Source organism: Anomaloglossus baeobatrachus, chromosome 5, assembly GCF_048569485.1.
Source record: "Anomaloglossus baeobatrachus isolate aAnoBae1 chromosome 5, aAnoBae1.hap1, whole genome shotgun sequence".
NCBI classification, from domain to species: Eukaryota; Metazoa; Chordata; class Amphibia; order Anura; family Aromobatidae; genus Anomaloglossus; species Anomaloglossus baeobatrachus.
Genome location: NC_134357.1, coordinates 380,399,116 through 380,407,812, shown reverse-complemented (window position 1 = coordinate 380,407,812; position 8,697 = coordinate 380,399,116).

The following is an 8,697-nucleotide window of genomic DNA, read 5'->3' as shown; positions in this document are numbered from 1 at the left end:
CACCTCGGGGCACGAAGCTGGGCAGGCCACCGCGACATCCCAAATCATCACACCAGCCCGGTGACGAGTAACTCTGGTACAAGAACCCCGTGCATGACGACCCTTGCCCCCTGGGTGCTACAAAATCTCTAGCTGTTGTTTTCCTCAGGCAGCTTTGCTCAGGTCTTTCTTTTTATTCTGTTAAAGCACCACTCCAGTGTTTTTTTTTTATTTCAGCTCTGGAGTGGTCCTTTAACTCTAAAGGGGGCTTTACACGCAACGACATCGCTAACGAGATGTCGTAGGGGGTCACGGAATTATTAACGCACATTGGGCCTCGTTAGCAACAGCGTTGCGTGTGACAGCTACGAGCGTCTGTTAACGATCAAAAATACTCACCTAATCGTTGATCGTTGACACGTCGTTCATATCCCAAATATCGTTGCTGTTGCAGGACACAGGTTGTTCGTCGTTCCTGAGGCAGCACACATCGCTACGTGTGACACCCCAGGAGCGACGAACAACAATATACCTGCGTCCTGCCAGCAATGAAGTGGGCGTGTCATTAATGCGGTTGGTCTCCACCCCTCCACTTCTATTGGCGGGCCGCTGCGTGACGTCGCTGTGACGGCGAACTAACCTCCCCTTTAACAAAGAGGTTGTTCGCCACCCAGAGCGATGTTGGTAGGAAGGTAATTATGTGTGACAGGTACTAGCGATTTTGTCTGCCACGGGCAGCCCGTGACGCACAAACGACAGGGGCGGGTGCTTTCACGAGCGACATTGCTAGCAATGTCGCTGCGTGTAAAGCAGCCTTTAGCCCCCTACCCCCAGTCTTAGGCCGGTTTCAGACGTCCGTGTTTAATCAGGTACAAGTCACACGCATGGTTATCGTCACATGTGTGTCATACGTGTGTCACGCGGTAGATAGATAGAGAGATAGATACTGTAGATAGATAGAGAGATAGATAATGGATAGATAGATAGAGGGAAAACTCTTCCTGGTATGGTGTATAAAGTGTTTTTAGTTTGTTTACTTACGTCATGCTATAAGTAAGAGCCCTTGTTCGGCTTGAAACGCGTAAGACGCAATGATTTTAATTATTTGTACACCAATAAAAATAATAATGATTTTTATCAAGTCCATGAATTTCGTTCAATTGGGATACTATATCTTCAAGTGCTGGATGAAATGTTTTTTCTTTGCTTCATTAATCCCGGGATTCGGCCCACTGACTGTCCGTGCGCTGATCTCCAAAACCAGGCACAGCAAGTTTAGAGGTGAGCTGATCCTGAAAATTTTCTTTACCTGCAGTTTTTGCCATAGATAATGGTAAAAAACCGCGGGGTCCAACTTGTGGAAAATCTGTGGTAAATCCGCGGCAAAACTGCGGCAAATCGCGGCAAAAACGTGGTTTTACCACGATTTTTACCGAAAGTGCGGGATTCTTTCAGGAGGTCCGTTTTTTTCCTAAGAAAAAGGCACTTTCTAGTACGCACATAGCCTAAGGTTCAGAAATCCCGAAGCAATTTAAAGAAGTTACATGTTCAGTCTTTGGGCAGCTTCTGTCAGGCCTTTTTGATAATTATTCTTTAAATCACAGCAAAAGTGATACCAAGACCACCAGTTAAGCTGCTACAGGAACAGAAAGGTTGGCCATTTTCTGAAGCGGATTTGCTTAGGAAAGGGTATGCCAGCGTCTTAAAGCCGCCGTGTGCATAGAGCCTTTTGAAAGTTTTTGGAAGAGTTTTTCTTTTCCAGAAACGTTTTTTGAAGAGTTATTTTGCTTATGTATTTTTTGCACCCTTTTCATTTGACAGTATCAAGTTTAAAGTGTATTTCATCAAGATCTGCTTTAAAGAAGTGACACGCTTATTCTTTTGGCGGCCGCCCACTGTTTATCATTGACAGTATAGATAAAAAGAGAATTGAAATAGAGACGCCTCAAGACTGACGGCAAACCTGCCTCAGGAAAATGACTTCTGGCATTTTGTTGAAGAGACCTCACCTGGGAAAACTCTAAATGAGGCCCCCTTCACACGTCCGTGAGAATCACGCACGTGTTTCACGGACATGTCAAAGGTGGGTTTTCCCCTCCATGTGCCGTGTTTATGGCACTACGTGTGTTCTCCGTGTGTTATCCGTGATAACACACGGAGAACGGAACTTTCTGCTCACCTGTCCCTGGCGTCGCTGTCTGTGGTGCTGATCTTCGGTTTCCGGTCCTGCCGACTCCTCGCTGCTGCCGGCCGCAGTGAAGTGAATATTAAATGAGCATAATGAGCGGCGGTCGGCAGCAAGTGACAGCAGCGGCAGAGACAGGAGGGCTGGAGAAGGTGAGTAAAGATTTTTTTTTTCTCTGACACGTGTATTTCTCCGGCGCGTGTCACACAGGACCACATCCACACTACATCCATGTGGTACGGGTGCGGGCCGTGTAACACCCGTGCTGCCGGAGAAAAACGGACATGCATCCGTGTGGAGCACACGGGCACACATCTGCTCCACACGGAGGCACGGGCCAAATGGCTGCACACGTGCGTGCACATAAACCCATTGATTTTAATGGGTTTACGTGTGCCCGTGTCTCCGGTACATGCGGGTACGGACCTAGCACGTACCGGAGACACGTGCGTGTGAAGGGGGCCTGACACTGTGTTCACATATTCTAATGGAGTCTTCACACTTAGGGGTACTTTACACGCTGCAACATCGCTAGCGATTGCTAGTAATGTCGAGCGCGATAGCTTCCGCCCCCATCGCTCGTGCGACATTTGGTGCTCGCTGCCGTAGTGATCATTATCGCTACGGCAGCGTCACACGCACATACCTGTGCAGCGACGTCGCTGTGACCACCGAACTATCCCTCCCTCAAGGGGGAGGTGCGTTCGGCATCATAGCGACGTCACTGCGGCGTCATTAAGCAGCTGGCCAATAGAAGCGGAGGGGCGGAGATGAGCGGGTAACATTTTGCCCACCTTCTTCCTTCCACATTGCCGGTGGACGCAGGTAAGGAGATATTCATCGTTCCTGCAGTGTCACACATAGCGATGTGTGCTGCTGCAGGAACGACAAACAACATCGTACCGGTGGCAGCATCGATATTAAGGAAATAAACAATGTGTCAACGATCACCGTTTTGGACCGATTTTGCAATCGTTGATCGTCGCTCATTAGTGTTATACGCTGCGATGTCGCTACCGGCGCCGGATGTGCGTCACTAACGACGTGACCCAGGCGATATATCGGTAGCGATGTCGCAGCGTGTAAAGTACCCCTTAGTCTTTTTGCTCAGTTTTTTCTATTGGAAACGTAGCGGAAACTCTACGATTTTTGAAGCATTTTTTGTCTTTGAAAAGCATTTGGAGAGTTTTAGCTCAGATTCTATTGCAAAAAATGCCTAAAAAACCTCAATGTGAACATAGACTTAGGGGTACTTTGCACACTACGACATCGCAGGTGCGATGTCGGTGGGGTCATGTCGAAAGGGACGCACTTCCGGCGTCGCTCTCGCCATCGTAGTGTGTAAAGCCTAGATGATACGATTAACGAGCGCAAAAGCATCGTAATCGTATCATCGGTGTAGCGTCGGCGAAAACCATAATTACCTTGCTGCGACGGTCCGATGTTGTTCCTCGTTCCTGCGGCAGCACACATCGCTGTGTGTGAAATCGCAGGAGCGAGGAACATCTCCTACCTGCGTCCCGCCCACCAAAGCGGAAGGAAGGAGGTGGGCGGGATGTTTATATCCTGCTCATCTCCGCCCCTCCGCTGCTATTGGCCGCCTGTCGTGTGACGTCGCTATGACACCACACGACCCGCCCCCTTAATAAGGAGGCGGATCGCCGGCCAGAGCGACGTCGCAGGACAGGTGAGTGCATATGAAGCTGGCGTAGCGATAATGTTCGCTACGCCAGCTATCACCATGATATCGCATCTGCGACGGGGGCGGGGACTATCGCACTCGGCATCGCAGCATGGCTTGCGATGTCGTAGTGTGCAAAGGTATCCCTTACAGTTTTATTTTTCAGTTCACAGAATCACAGCTAAGATCTTTTTTTCTGTTCCTTCATATGGGTTATGAAAATCTTACACTATTAGAAAATTGAAGCTGTTTTTCAAAATGTCATAATAGAAAAAATATTTGTCTTTCCAGCTATATAGTTTTCTAAACTCTTTAATATTTAGCTTTTTCTCAAAAGAATTATAGGTGCTATTTCGATAATTTTAAAATAACTATTTGTGTAAAATTGGCAATATTTTCAAGACATGACCATCTTTTTGCCTTATTCGGGCGTCACACGAGACTATCTATCGTGCGATATGTCGTCGGGGTCACGGTTTTCGTGACGCACATCCGGCATCGTTTATGATGTCGTCCCGTGTGACACCTACGAGTGACGCAGAACGTTCGCAAATCGTGTATCGTTGACACGTCGCTCATTTTTAAAAAATTGTTTATTTTTCTTTGTGCCGGTTGTTCATCGTACCCGGGGCAGCACGCATCGCTCCGTGTGACACCCCGGGAACGATGAACACAGCTTACCTGCATCCTGCGGCTCCCGCCGGCTATGCGGAAAGAAGGAGGTGGGCGGGATGTTTACGTCCCGCTCATCTTCGCCCCTCCGCTTCTATTGGCCGGCCGCTGTGTGACATCGCTGTGACGCCGAACGTCCCACCCCCTTCAGGAAGTGGATGTTCGCCGCCCACAGTGAGGTCGCTCAGCAGGTAAGTACATGTGACGGGGGTTTAACGACTTTGGGCGCCATGGGCAACTAATTGCCCGTGACGCACAAACGACGGGGGCGGGTGCAATCGCACGATAGATCGTATCGTGTGATGCCCACATTAGACATTGCATGCCTTGAACGTTAGAAATGTTATATAAATAAGATAAGATAATAAGATAAGGACATCTAGTGGCGCATCCAGTTTGCCCATCCATAGTTAAATACTTCATTCAATTGTGCTAGATTTACCCTAAAGTAATTGCTGCTCTACAAGCCTCAAACTTTTATGTGGTAATTGTGACCTTTCCAAGTGTAGTTACTTTAAGGCCCTCTTCACACATCCATGTAAACAACACACGTGTCGCACAGTCCGTTTTGGGCATCCATATGGCCCTTCCATGTGGCAATGTGACATCTGTATGTCCGTGTGACATCTGTGTGACCATTACCGGCAAAAAACACACAATACTGAAATGAATGGTTTTTTTATGTGTAAAAGATGTGCAAAGCCAGACAAATGCTAGATATATAGAGATAGATAGAGAGATATAGATATGGTAGATACATAGATAATAGATATAGATAGATAGATAGATAAGATAGATAAATATAGAGATAGTTAGATAGATAATAGAGAGATAGATAGTTATATAAAGACATGGCTTGTACAGCTATTTAACAGAGTTAATAAATAATTTAAGAATGAAAAAATGTGATGTTCCTCCTAATTTTCATATCCAGCACAGGTACAGCTGCAGGTTGCAACCGTCAGCTGTCAGCTGTCCCTTGGCTGGTTTTGAAAAATAGAGGGGATCCCACGCTGATTTTTTTAGTGATTTGAATTTTTTTTTTTAAAAAAAAACAGCCTAGGGTTCCCCCCATTTTTTTCAAAACCAGCATAGACAGCAGACAACTGGTGGCTGATATTATTAGGGTGAGAAGGGCTATGGTTATTTGGCTCTTACAGCCTAAAAATAGCACACCACAATCACCCCAAAAGTGGCACATCTATAATATGTGCTAAATCTGATGCTGTACTCGGCTCTTCCGTTGCCATAGTGCAGTGGCAAATGGGGTAATATATGGGGTTGATGCCAGCTGTGAATTGAAATATCAAGCCCTGGTATTAGTAATGGGTGGGCGTCTATTAGACACCCCCATTACTAATCCAGTAGTTTGAAATAAAAACTAAATCTTATTTGAACAAATGCCCCCCCAACTACGTCCATCGTTTACCAAATATTTAACATTTTAGAAAAAAGGTCTGCTGTAATCCATAGCGAGGTCCCACGAAGTTCTCCAAAAGTGAACCTGAAAGACATACAAAGAGAAAATTATTAAAGAAATAAAGACAATAGACACCCTCTTTCACCAATTTATTTCCGTGCAAAATCCCTAATCCAGGTCCTCCATAATCCAATAACGAGGTCTCACGACGATCCAAAACTCACTGTCCCAGCCTATGAAGAACAGAACATTACTCAATGAGCTGGAAGAGCAGCCACTGAAGCCTCACAGACTGATCTGTATGAGAAGCACTGCGGTGATCTGAGATGACATCATGAGGGCACTGCATGTCACAGCAACAGGTCCCACTGTAGTGTGTGAGCCACAGCGGGCAGAAACGAGCAGTGGCATAAGGTGTTCATGTACAGGGTCCTAAATTACAGTGCTTTACATAGAATTTTAATGCCCTATGAAACTGACATATTAGTTATGTTTTCAAAAAAATTTAGCAATTTATTAAACTTTCAGTACTGTAGTTTATTCCTTTGGTCAATCCCTTTTTTCAACACTTTCATCACATAGGAAGTAATAGTACGTCTTATGTAAAGTGTTCTTGTGTGAAGCTGGCTCTTTTTTTTCAGCTAGCATCCCCCACTAACAGCACTGACCAGAATTGCTCCAGTCATGGCTGTTTAACCCCTGAAATACCACTATGAATCACTGATAAAAATAAGCAATCATGCTTAAAGGGAATCTGTCAGATTTCCACTAAGTCACCTGAAGACAGCAGGCAATAGATACTGATACAAAGAACTCAATGAGGTGTCATTTATTTCCCTATTGTGCTGTTGTTTATTTAAGGTGAAGGTTTATCACATGGAATTATCATTGCCCAAGTACACTAGTCTGACCACACCCCCTCTCCTCTGATTAGCACATCTCTCATATACCCCCATCCTGCTGTATACCCCCATCCTGCTCATATACCCCGATCCTGCTCATATACCCCCATCCTGCTCATATAATTAATGCTAATTAATGCTTGAGTAACCAATTGCAAATGAACGAAGAAGTTACCGTATAGTCTATAGACTTTGTAGATACAGAGCTTGGTGTGGGTAGGGACATCTTTCTGAGCTCTGTTGCATGGCTAAATATAAAATCTCTAATTGTGGCATAACTGCTGCACCAAGTAAACTAAGTGATACATCGTTGTATTCAGGTTCTCTTTGCCTACATCATGCTGCCCTCAGATGATGTTAGGGGAAACACAAGAAAGCCTATGTTGGCCCTAAGGCTGGGTCCCCTGTGCTCACCCTAACACCTGGAGGTACCCTTAAAGGTAGGGAGGTCCAGGCCTCCAATCTAGGCCCTATCTCCTGTCCTTGTCCCTGATCAGAAGACCCCCCCTCCACAAGTCATCACCCAGGGGGTGATGAGTTGTGGAGGGGGATCTTATCAGTTTTGTTGATTGGTTGCAGCAGTAGTGACACAGTGACATCATTGCAGCTCAACTGACACAGTGCTGGACACAGGGTGGGTAAGAAAAAGCTCAGTTTGTTTTTTTAACATATCTCTTAGCCTATGGGCAAAAGTGTGTTGAAAGAGGACAACTCCTCTATTGGTGTGGCATTTAATGTAAAGACGTGCCAGGTCCTCTAGGGAAGAGATGCTCTTCGTTGTTCCTCTCACTATTAACACCTAATATCCTTATAGTGTGTTTGAAAAGAGTTTACCATTTAGGCAAGAGCCCTGTCTTTCGGGATGGCAGTCTGTGTGACACCGGCGACTGTGATCAATAACTCTTCTGTGTGCCGAATAGCACAGGATGAATAAGTAGTGTCTCACTGACAGGATGGCGGTGCTCCAGCACAGTGGTTACTGTGACATCATCAAAGCCCACAAGGCAAACCAGGAGTCTTTATAAGTGCCTGAGCAATGAGATGTGATTACCACTTGTTAAATATGTCCCTGCCTAACTTATTATTTGTGCAATAAACAGATCGGCAGTGTTAATTGTGAAGGTTCTGCTGGAAAGAATCTGGTGAGTCAATGGATAAAAGTGATCCTCAGATATATTTTTCTGTTAACATGTGCGCTATATATATAAAACTTTGACTAGCAACTGTTTATTGAAAAAAGGATTGAAGGTGCTGGAACCACTAACAGCTCTCACCACAGCCGACTGGACTGTCGCTTTGATCGGAGAAGATTTGCAACATCTAATATAAATATTTTCCTTAATAACATTTCAGGTAATGGAGCCATAAATATAATATTACCAAGACGTTCAAACCTCACTCATATAGTGAAGACCATATCTAAAGTCTGTCCCTGCCTCAACTTTACAGACATATGCTACAAATTGGTCAGTGTATACTGTCACTTCTTTCTGGCCGATCGGTGACTGAGGGTTCTTCCATGAATTAGCTTTACAATAAGCAACCATTTATGAAACAAGCTGAAATTATTAGAGATGATTGAGCTGATGTATTGCAAATTGACATTGAGATGAATTTCCTGAGTTCAGGTGAACTCGAATAATTTTGTTAGATCGACGAGGATCACAAAAAAAGCTAAGTGCCATTCACACGTTGATTAAGATTGTATCAGCCAGAGAGTTGGCTCACATGACATCAGACATGGCTGCATGGGTTTGCCAAAAAATGCCTTGCAGCTATCACATCACATGGCCTAGCACAGCCAAGAAGGGGGGGCTATCATAGGCACAAGAAAAGAGGTAGCAAAGAAAAGCGGTAG